The sequence below is a fragment of the Coenobita brevimanus genome, chromosome 78, assembly GCF_032717465.1.
Source record: "Coenobita brevimanus isolate Jiangsu-jjx chromosome 78, ASM3271746v2, whole genome shotgun sequence".
Classification (NCBI taxonomy): Eukaryota; Metazoa; Arthropoda; class Malacostraca; order Decapoda; family Coenobitidae; genus Coenobita; species Coenobita brevimanus.
The window spans coordinates 28,141,198-28,154,192 of NC_137031.1; positions in this window are offsets into that span (position 1 = coordinate 28,141,198).

Sequence of the window (12,995 nt, forward strand, 5' to 3'; positions counted from 1 at the left end):
GGTATGGTGCTGTGAGGATCTGTCCGTTCTTCCCTTTGGGGCTAAGATTCGAATGAATGTGTTTGAATGGATGAGTAAATGGGGAGTGAGTCGTCCTGTCTCTGCTACCACCTTTTCCTTGGGGGAAGCAGCCTAGGTTTATATGTATATATATATATATATATATATATATATATATATATATATATATATATATATATATATATATATATATATATATATATATAAACTTAAAAATCAGAAGAAGGAAAAATCTGTTGTTGGTAGATACGATATTGTTAAGCTCAGAAGGGAAGGAGAAGAAAAAGAGGAATTCAGATTAGAATGCAGAAATAGGTTTTTGGTGTTGGAAACGTTGGAAGAGGGGGAGAGAAGTGTAGATGAGATGTGGGAGGATGTGAACAAAGTTTTGCATGAGCCTGCTGAATGTACGATTGGAAGGAGACATAGATTCAGGAGAAAGAAATGGATAACAGAGGAAACGTGGGATATGATAAAAAAGAGAGGTGAGGCTAAATTGAGGAGTGAGATGCAATGCGTTGATGAACGAGAGATTGAATTAGCAAAAGCTGCGTACTGGAGTTTGAATTCAGAAGTAAGAAGGTTAGCTAGGAGAGATAAAAGAAGACGTGTGGATGAAAAGGTTGCAGAGACTGAAATCTTAATAAACAAAAATGATGGACAGAGTCAAAGAATAGCATATGAATCGATTAGAGAACTGAGTGGTAATGCAGGTAAACGCAAGGAAATACCAGTTAGAGACAGGGAAGGAAATTTATTGACCAAAGATGGAGATATTAAAAATAGATGGAAAGAGCATATTGAGACAGTTCTTAATAGACCAATACCACCAGAAGAGGATATACCGTCTGCTCAGGAAGATTTAAATATAGAAACAGGAGAGTTGAGGCTTGCAGAAGTGGAGAAAGCAGTAAAACAGTTAAAGAATAATAAGGCACCAGGGGAGGATGGTTTATTTCCGGAAATGTTTAAAGTGGAGGGGGATAGATTAATAATGATCTTGACCAAGCTATTCAATAAGATATGGGTGACGGGGTTACTACCATCAGTTTGGAAGAATGGTGTAATTGTTAAAGTTCCGAAGAAGGGAGACCTGAGTGAATGTGGTAATTGGAGGGGAATCTCTTTGTCACCGATAGCTTTGAAAGTTTTCAGTAGAGTGTTGTTAAATAGGTTGGAGCCGGTGGTTGAGGGTATTCTGAGGGATGAACAGGCTGGTTTTAGAAAGGGACGTGGTTGCAATGATCAGATCTTTATAGTTAGGCATTTGATGCAGCAAGTTAATGAAATGAGAGGACCGTTAAGTCTTTGTTTTGTTGATTTTGAAAAGGCTTTTGATAGTGTTTCGAGAGAGACTATGGGGAAGATCATGAGACATTATGGAATACCAGAGGAGTTTGTGAGGGTCATTATGAACATGCATGAGGACACATTTTGTAAAGTGATGGTTGATGGTTGTCTGAGTGATTCGTTTGAAGTCAAGTCCGGAGTAATTCAAGGTGGTGTTCTATCGCCTTTACTATTTATATTGGTCATTGATTACATTATGAAACGCGTTGGAACAGAAACCGGTGCAGGTATACTTTGGGGGGAGAACAGGAAACTTTTGGATTTAGATTATGCAGATGATATAGTTTTGATTTGTGATGGGCCAGAAGAGATGCAGAGAGTGTTGGACTGTTTGGTGAGTGAAGGTCGCAAGGTGGGTTTGGTTATTAATTGTGGAAAAACTGAAATAATCAATATGAATATGGAAAATGCACAGGAATGTGTAATTGGAGGTATGGTTGTAAAGCAAGTTGATAGGTTTAAATATTTAGGTACTTATTTAGCCAAGGATGGTTCTTTGAACTTTGAATTCGAGGAAAGGTTAAAGAAGGCTAATCAGGCAATGGGAATGCTTAAAAATATTTGGAATAATAACAATTTCTCTGTGCATACAAAAATCAAACTTTATAAGGTAATGGTTAGGAGTATCTTAATTTATGGACACGAGTCTTCGTACAGCACAGTGACTATGGAAAATAAATTCTTGGTGTTTGAAAATAAAGCACTTAGAAGAATATTAGGAGTTAAGTGGTGGGAAAGGATACCAAATAGTAGAATTAGAGAAATAACGGGAGTGCAGCCGATCGATGAATATGTTAGATTCTCACGATGGAAGTGGCTAGGACATGTGTACAGGAGACAGGGAATAGTACGAGGTACACCAGGGTGGGTGGCACTTGGTAGGAGAGGTAGAGGAAGACCAAAAGAGACGTGGGTGAGGACAATGAGACGGGAAGCTGGAGATGAGTGTTGGGGAGATCTTGAAGAGTTAGCACAAGATAGGATGTGGTGGTGTGGGTTCATCGAGGCCCTATGCATCCCCGAGGGTGCCACAAGAAATGATTGATTGATATATATATATATATATATATATATATATATATATATATATATATATATATATATATATATATATATATATATATAGGCTGCTTCCCCCAAGGAAAGGGAGCTAGCCGAGACAGGACGACACACTCCCCATTTACGTATCCATTCAAACACATTCATTCGCATCTTAGCCCCAAAGGGGAGAACGGACAGATCCTCACCGCACCACACCGCACACGGGTCAACTGCACGATGCAATCAGTGACATCCGCAGCAGGGCCCGACAGCAGAACTGGTTTACCCCTGCCACATCATAACAGACCTATCCCCTTACCCGCACCTGACCTGACTAGCTGATCAGACCAAATGCGGGAGAATATCCCCTCAGGGTTGCGTCATCACTTATTCATTCACAAGTTCTCTCCATTTACTTCTGTCACGCACAGCCACTCTTCCTTGCTCAACAGACATCCCTCTCGCATCCAGTGCTCTCTTCACACTGTCCATCCATCCTATTCGTGGTCTTCCTCTCAGCCTTACACCTCTCACATCAGAGCTAGTTATCTTTTTCACCAATGGCTCATTATCCATTCTCTCCATATGCCCAAACCATTGCAACACCCTCTGCTCAACTCTACCAGCCATCTCCCGAACAACTCCAGTTCTCCTTCACACTTCATCATTTCGCACCCGATCCATACGCGTCACTCCACACATACTCCTCAGACACCTCATCTCCATTACATTCAAACTTTTCGTCTCTGCTACACCCATATTCCATGTTTCAGCCCCATATAACGCAGTCGGTACCACAACACCCTCATACAGCCTTCTCTTTACATCCATTCTAAGCGAACGACATTTAAACACTTTTTCCATTCCTCCCAGCACCTTTCCTACTTCATTTATTCTAAACTTCACTTCTGCATCTATTCTTCCATCCACAGCAACATGTGACCCTAGATATTTAAAACAATCTACCTCCTCAAACAACTCACCATTCAAAACTATATTCATCCCCCTACCATCTATCAACCTAGTACATTTCATCACTTTACTCTTATTCTCATTTATTTCAATTTCCTCCTTTCACATACCCTTCCAAACTCCTCTACCAACTGTCTCAATCTCTCCTCTGAATCAGTCACCAGTGCAGTATCATCTGCAAACAGCAGCTGCTTCAGATTCCACTCTCCACCATCAACATTCACCAGACTCAGACCTCCACCTAAAACTCTTGCATTCACCTCCCTTACAACACCATCCATGTAAATATTAAATAACCAAGGCGACATCACACATCCCTGTCCCAGCCCCACTCTCACGGGAAACCAATCACTCACAGCATTTCCCACTTTTACACACGCTCTACTATTTACATAAAAACTTTTCACCCCTTTTAGTAACCTACCATCAAGTCCATACAATCTTAAAACAGTCCACAAAGTCTCCTTATCAATTCTATCATATGCTTTCTCTAAATCCATAAATGCCCAAAAACACATTCTTGCCTTTCGCTAAATACTTTTCACACACTTGTCTCACAGCAAACACCTGATCAACGCATCCCCTCCCTCTCCTAAAGCCACACTGCTCATCACCAATCACTCCCTCTGTACCCTCTCTAACTCTCATAATTAACACTCTACCATACACCTTACCTACAACACTCAACAGACTTATACCCCTAAAGCTAGTACATTCATACTTATCACCCTTGCCTTTATACAACGGGACCACACAAGCACTTGCCCAGTCAGTTGGCACCATACCTTTCTCAAAGCACACATTTAACAATGTTACTAACCAGTCAACAAATAGTCACTCCACCACCCTTCAGGCATTCCACAGCACACCCATCCATACCTGCAGCCTTCCCTGTTTTCATCGCCTTTACTGCCTTCTCCACTTCCTCCTTCGTGATCAAAGAATCATTCAACTCTCCCAACACATTTATTCCTTGCACCCTTCCATCCGCCACAATCTCAGCCACCCTTTCCTCCTCTACATTTAACAATCTTTCAAAATACTCTGCCCATCTCTTCCTTACTGCATCCATCTCAATTAACATCCTTCCATCCTCTGCTTTTATTCGTTCTTCCTTCCCAGACTCTCCCTTTCTCACCCTTTTCACCTCCTTCCAAAATATTTTCTTATTCTGTTGAAAATTCTCTGTCAGCCGCCTACCCCACCTCTCATCTGCTGCCACTTTAGCATCACACACAGCCCTTCTCTCTCTATTCCTTTTTTCCTTATACCTTTCATGTGACATCTCATCCTTCCTCTGCAGCCACACTTCATATGCACGTCTCTTCTCAGCCACAGCCATACTTACTTCCTCGCACCACCATTCACTTCCTTTTCTTACACCACCACCCACACGTCTCACACCGCACACCTCTTCTGCATGCCCCACCACAGCACTCTTAAACAACTGCCATTCCTCCATCACGCTGCCATTTTCCCGATCTTTCACTGCGTTCCACTCATCTTTCAATTTCTCCTGATACTCTATTTTTTTCTCCCTTTTATCCAACTCACTTTCAAAACCTCCCTGCCTCACCTAACCCTCCTAGCTCTCACCCATCTCTTACCTACTCTTAACTTTCCCTCCATCAGGTAGTGGTCAGACATACCTCCACCCTCCCCTCTCAGAACTCTCATATCCAACAATCTTCCTATTACATTCCTAGACACAACCTCATAGTCCATCAAAGCTCTATCAACAACCCTTTCACCCTCCTGTCTCACCCATGTATACTTATAAACATCTTCTTCTCAAACAGCGTATTCCCAATCACCATCTCTCGCTCAACAAACATCGCTATCATTTGTTCTCCATTTTCATTTCTTCCAGGCACACCATGCATACCAACTACGCCTTCAACTGCTACATTTCCCACTCTAGCATTCAGATCTCACATCATTACCACATTCACATTCGCTCCAAAACTCTGCAGACACTCATCAACATCATTCCAGAAAGACTCCCTCTCTTCTTCATCCCTTTCACTACCAGGCCCATATGCACTCACAAACACCCACAACTCACGATCAAATTTCGCTTTCACCCACATCAGTCTCGATGACACCTCCTTCCATTCAATCACACATTGCTGTACTTCCGGACTCACTAACAAGGCCACACCTTCTCTTGCCCTTCCTCTATCAACACCTGACAATCTTCCATTCACACTTCCAAACATAGACTCCCCCTTCCCTTTCATCTTCGTTTCACTCAAAGCTAACACATCCAACTTTCTTCTCACAAACATTCTCCCAATCTCCTCCCTTTTAGCCTCAATCGTACTACATCCACGCACATTCATAGACCCAATCTTCAGGGTACGGGGATAACTCCATCCCCCATCCCTTTCTCGGGCCTGTCTCTTTTTTAGGAACTAAAAAACAGAGGAGGGGGTCCCTAGTCCCCTCACCCCGCCCCTTTTAGTCGGCTTTTACGACACGCAGGGAATACGGTGGCAGTATTCTTCCTAACACAACCTGGCCGCAGAGTAGTATTACCACCCCATAGTGGTAGCGTATATATATATATATATATATGTGTGTGTGTGTGTGTGTGTGTGTGTATGTACGTTTCCAAATGTCGAGATAATGCTATGGAAGTACTTGGCGTTCATGGTCACAACCTGTTCTGGAGAACGTTCGTTCAGTAAAGTTAAGCTCGTCAAGAATAGACTTCGTACTACCATGAGTCATGATTGGCTCAGGCCTTGATGAGTACTGAATATGCCATTGTCAGAGAGTGACTTCGACAGATTGATCCAAGACTTTGCAAGGGCCAAATCTCTTAAATTGCCTGGTCTGTAAATATAGGTACTGTACTAGATTCTTGTGATTGATCATGACTGACCTGCTTAATTAACGTAGAAACTTTGTAGATTGTTATAGATTGATCAATATGTTTAACGATGTATAGTCAACAAGAGTTCCACCTGGACCACCTTGTTGCGGGATATGGCTATGTGGCAACAGCGCGTGTGTGTGTGTGTGTGTGTTTGTGTGCACATGCCCGAGAATTTATCGAATCGCCAAGCTTTCTCCTCTGTGTCGTATTATGTGGTCATTGTATTATGCTGTGATATTGGCTAATAAATATTGTGTACTTGTTTGGGAAAATGAACTGTGCACTATCCTATTTGTAAAGTCTGAGATATAAAAAATAATTCTTCTCTTGTCTTGTAGCGTGAACCAAGATACAGGTTGAGATGTGGTTCAGAAACAGTGAACAAGTTCACCCACAAATGGCGCAATGTAGAGGGAAGGGTAAAGTATGGGAGTGGGCGGGAGCTTGGCAGGTGAAGGGAAGGGGGATGAAGTGGGGTCACGACGTTTTCTCCAACAGTTATACGTTCTTTGCCATTACAGTATATTTATTAAAGCGTCAATGATATCCTGTATCCTAAATAATAATAAACCTATTTGTTGCATTTATTATTTATTATTATAGACAACTGATTACACACTTCAAATTGCACCAAACATAGGATACCCCGTCTCTCGTTAATGGACAACATGCAGCCTGCTCCACCACCTCGACTCTCTCTCTCTCTCTCTCTCTCTCTCTACTCGTCAGCTGCCTATCAGTAGACACACACAAACATTATCAGTTTGTGCTAATGAGCAATGACATTGCATATAATATGTTTACCTACAGTTTAATACTGTGTCAAAATACAAGTGCAGTACATTACCAGCTCACTTTACGGATTACGTTAGCCAATAAACAATAGTTATGTGCATAGCCCACGTTTCAGTAATAGTTGTGGAGTAGCCATACTCACAAAAATGTTTTCGTTAATGTTTTAGGTAATCAGGTGTTCAGTGGCGAACACCAGTTAGAGGGTAGGTGGCCGCTGAAACCCCCAATCCCGATAGCTGCTCTGGTGCGTTATAGTATCAGTGTAGAGGTTCCTGTTCCTCCTGTTATGTCAGTTATTAATAGTGATGGACTGCAACTTCTTATGAAAAATACAAACCGCCAATTATGAACTCTCAAAATTTACTATGGAACATATTCTGGGAGCGTTGCAGCTCTCACGCATCAGTCATAGTCCTGGTCCATTTGTTTTAGTACTGTATTGCCAGCATGACAGTGTGGTGTTAATGAACATGATATTAATGTTACAACTCTTTATGCTTATGTTCATTTGGAACAACAGAACTCATAAAAGGATTTCATTCAGTACATAGAATGTCAAGTACAGTGTGTGGGGGGGAGGGGGAACAATACGTGTGGTCGGGGTGGGCTGTAGTATGTGATGTGGGTGTGTCATAATGGTAATGTTGCTGTGTGCGTACGTGGCTAGGGACGTCCACGACTGATATACGTAATCTGTACCTTTCACACTTGATGACACACAGTAGTAATGAGGTTCCACTGATAAGTTTGTAGCATATTACATAATTATATTATATATGATTATGTTTTCGAGGTGGAACCTGAAACATCGTCTAAAGACAAACACTGAAATATTAGAAAACTGCATTATGAGTGCCATAATACATGATTAACAATAGTTCAGGAGGAAATATTACCGTATTATAACATCCATTTAACAAATAACGTTGTAGGGGCAGCGTTTCTTAAGCTTAGCTTATCGGATTTCCTTTGATCAGTATATTACGTTATACTATAGTTTTGAGTTTAGTAATATATATGTTTTATATTGTATATTTAGTGATGTCACGGTGGCTCACCCAGTGGATGTTCACTTAAAGCTACATCGAACAGACAGCAAGTGCAGTTGTTAGTAGTTTACCAGTAGGCCTATTTGTTATTGATCACACACTGACCAACTTATTCCTCAGCAGTATTACCAAATCTTGATCACAATTGGGAAACAGCACCTTAGGCCTGTCGGCAGATGGCAAGATGTCTAGCGAATTTACGAGATGTCTAGAGTTGTCATTGTGTCAGTCAAGGAAGCATCATATAATGAAAAAAAGAAAGTGTCATTGTAACTGGGAAGTTGCTTTACGAAATGCACATTGACCTGTCAAATTCCTGTACAAGTGCACCCAGATGCAAATCATGTCAGTGAGCAAAATATATAATATAGTGTTGTATCAGTCATTTTCTCGCATAAGTTTATTAAGCTGTTAAAGTCACTGTTAGGTTGTTATACTGTATGGAGTAATATCCTTTATAATCAGAGGATAATCAAAACATAGATAAGATTTATTGCAACTCATTTATTAGAGTGAAGTCCACCCACCTTCCTTCTCGATCACCTCCCGCAGTCTTTTTGGCATAGAGGCGACACTAGTTCCGTATGAGCTGCGACTGGTTTGTGATGTGAGCATGGCTGTGGGCCAGTAGGTCATCTGGTGTTCGTTCACTCTCAGGCTTCCAACAGTTAACCATATTTCCCCCTACATTTTCAATGGGGTTCGTGTCTTCTCCCTTACTGAGCCATTCTAGCAGCTGCAGGTCCTGTCGACCTCTAAACTATTCCAAACGTCTTCTTGCCTTGTGGATGGGGCAGCGATCCTGAACAAAAATTATAGGGCCGAGAGGAAACGGATAGTGCCGCTCCTGAACTGAGGAGAGGGGAAAAAAAAAATCATGCAAAATTTCATTTAATTTTTCAGCAGTGAATCTCCCCTCTATCCTGGTGACCCATGCCGTGGATGCACACCCATCCCCAGACACTGACGTGACGTGTCCACATCTATCCTCCTCGTAGATGTTCCTACTGTCATATCTGTATGTGAACAGAATATTATCATATCGTTCAGATAGTATCGTGTCTAATGTTTGTGATGTTCCGGGAAAAGCTGCCGTTTTTCATATTATGGTTCATTAAGCACTATTTCTTTGGTGTATTTTACGGGGATTGTAAGGCTTAATAAACAGTGGTGCAAGTGTTGGTAATATGCGTTCATCTAGACGTACTGTTACTATGAATATCAATTGATCTGCAAGTGTTTAATATTAAAATTGTTAGTAGTGGAGAGAGTGAACAAGAAGAGGGGTCCAACTAGACTTACTTAGTATATTAAGTCTCTGTAAGACATACCCTGCTCAATTTAGATTTTCACTGAAGATAATAAATTAAGATCAACTCCCTGTATTCATCTTTAACTCCTACTACAAGAATCGAGAGTCACAGCCTCTATGCCAAAAAGGTTGCGGGAGGTGATCGAGAAGGAAGGTGGGTGGACTTCACTCTAATACATGAGTTGCAATAAATCTTATCTGTGTTTTGATTATCCTCTGATTATAAAGGATATTACTCTATACAGTATAACAACCTAACAGTGACTTTAACAGCTTATTAAACTTATGCGAGAAAATGACTGATACAACACTATATTATATATTTTGCTCACTGACATGATTTGCATCTGGGTGCACTTGTACAGGAATTTGACAGGTCAATGTGCATTTCGTAAAGCAACTTCCCAGTTACAATGACACTTTCTTTTTTTCATTATATGATGCTTCCTTGACTGGCACAATGACAACTCTAGACATCTCGTAAATTCGCTAGACATCTTGCCATCTGCCGACAGGCCTAAGGTGCTGTTTCCCAATTGTGATCAAGATTTGGTAATACTGCTGAGGAATAAGTTGGTCAGTGTGTGATCAATAACAAATAGGCCTACTGGTAAACTACTAACAACTGCACTTGCTGTCTGTTCGATGTAGCTTTAAGTGAACATCCACTGGGTGAGCCACCGTGACATCACTAAATATACAATATAAAACATATATATTACTAAACTCAAAACTATAGTATAACGTAATATACTGATCAAAGGAAATCCGATAAGCTAAGCTTAAGAAACGCTGCCCCTACAACGTTATTTGTTAAATGGATGTTATAATACGGTAATATTTCCTCCTGAACTATTGTTAATCATGTATTATGGCACTCATAATACAGTTTTCTAATATTTCAGTGTTTGTCTTTAGACGATGTTTCAGGTTCCACCTCGAAAACATAATCATATATAATATAATTATGTAATATGCTACAAACTTATCAGTGGAACCTCATTACTACTGTGTGTCATCAAGTGTGAAAGGTACAGATTACGTATATCAGTCGTGGACGTCCCTAGCCACGTACGCACACAGCAACATTACCATTATGACACACCCACATCACATACTACAGCCCACCCCGACCACACGTATTGTTCCCCCTCCCCCCCACACACTGTACTTGACATTCTATGTACTGAATGAAATCCTTTTATGAGTTCTGTTGTTCCAAATGAACATAAGCATAAAGAGTTGTAACATTAATATCATGTTCATTAACACCACACTGTCATGCTGGCAATACAGTACTAAAACAAATGGACCAGGACTATGACTGATGCGTGAGAGCTGCAACGCTCCCAGAATATGTTCCATAGTAAATTTTGAGAGTTCATAATTGGCGGTTTGTATTTTTCATAAGAAGTTGCAGTCCATCACTATTAATAACTGACATAACCGGAGGAACAGGAACCTCTACACTGATACTATAACGCACCAGAGCAGCTATCGGGATTGGGGGTTTCAGCGGCCACCTACCCTCTAACTGGTGTTCGCCACTGAACACTTGATTACCTAAAACATTAACGAAAACATTTTTGTGAGTATGGCTACTCCACAACTATTACTGAAACGTGGGCTATGCACATAACTATTGTTTATTGGCTAACGTAATCCGTAAAGTGAGCTGGTAATGTACTGCACTTGCATTTTGACACAGTATTAAACTGTAGGTAAACATATTATATGCAATGTCATTGCTCATTAGCACAAACTGATAATGTTTGTGTGTGTCTACTGATAGGCAGCTGACGAGTAGAGAGAGAGAGAGTCGAGGTGGTGGAGCAGGCTGCATGTTGTCCATTAACGAGAGACGGGGTATCCTATGTTTGGTGCAATTTGAAGTGTGTAATCAGTTGTCTATAATAATAAATAATAAATGCAACAAATAGGTTTATTATTATTTAGGATACAGGATATCATTGACGCTTTAATAAATATACTGTAATGGCAAAGAACGTATAACTGTTGGAGAAAACGTCGTGACCCCACTTCATCCCCCTTCCCTTCACCTGCCAAGCTCCCGCCCACTCCCATACTTTACCCTTCCCTCTACATTGCGCCATTTGTGGGTGAACTTGTTCATTGTTTCTGAACCACATCTCAACCTGTATCTTGGTTCACGCTACATGACAAGAGAAGAATTATTTCATATAACTCAGACTTGATAAATAGCGTAATTCACAGCTCATTATCCCAAATAATTACACAATATTTATTAACCAATTTCACGGCACAATGTAGTGACCACATAATATAATACGGCAAAGAGAAGAGAGCTTGGCGATTCAGAAAATTCTCGGGCATGTACACACGAACACACACACATGCGCTGTTGCCACGTTAGCAATATCCCCCAACTAGGTGGTCCAGGTGGAACTCTTGTCGGGTGTACATTTTTATTCTGATTCTTTGTACACTAGAGGAAAGTTCCGCCCTATACACCTGCCTGCCAGTTCGGACCTTCATGCATGAAACAACCACTAGTGAAGCAGTAGCCAGCCACTGAAATGTCTTGTACTACTGTGTGGGAGGGGAGAAGTTAAGGGAGGGGGAAGGTTGAGTGAATTCCCATCCCTCCCTCTTCCATTCCCATCCTTCTCACACAGTTACCAGATAGTTGAATGTTGGCTACTGCTCCGTTACCACTTGTCACACACTATTTCGAAGTGGTGAACGAGTGTTTAACGTGGAACTTTCCTCTAGTGTACTGTCTTGGTCATAAATATTCAGCTATCCTCCTGGACCCCTTGCCTCAGGCCGGCTCCTTTCTGCGTGGCAAGTCACAGTGGAGTAAGAGGGGCTCAGAGGGAGAGGTCACAGAGAGAAGGGAAGCTGGGTGAGGGGACGAATGATGGTGCGGGGGTGGAGTGAGGGAGGGAAGGGAGGGCACGTAGAAGAGGGATAATGAAATGAAAAGTGGTGGTCACATATTGTGTCTATTTTCTTTCATTCAGGGCATGATATAAAGGAGCTAATATTCCGTAGATAATGCTGCATTACACCTTGCATAGCGGCGTCAGATAACAAGCCATCAGATTTCATCCGTACTAAATACTCTCAACTCTCCAACTCGAATTCTTCCTGCTCCTTCTGGCACCTTGCCGAAAACCTTTCTAACAACTTTGCCTCATCATCCTTCCCTCCTCTTTTCTACTCTGATGGCTCTTTAGCTATTTCTTCTACTGATAAAGCAGATCTCTTCACTCAGACTGTCTCCTCCAATTGCACCTCAGACGATTCCGATACTGTTTCTCCATAATTTCCCCCCTCTGACTTCCTCTTAGATGACATTAAAATGTCTTCAGTTGATGTATTTTCTGCCGTCACTGGCCTCAATACTAAGAAGGCATATGGGCCTGATGGAGTCCGTCCTGTTGTCCTCAAGAACTGTGCTTCTGTGCTTACACCCTGCCTAGGTAAACTCTTTCGGCTTTGTCTTTCAACTTGTACCTTTCCTTCTTCCTGGAAGTTTGCTCTCATTCAGCCAGTTCCAAAGAAGGGTGACCATTCCCAACCCTCTAAC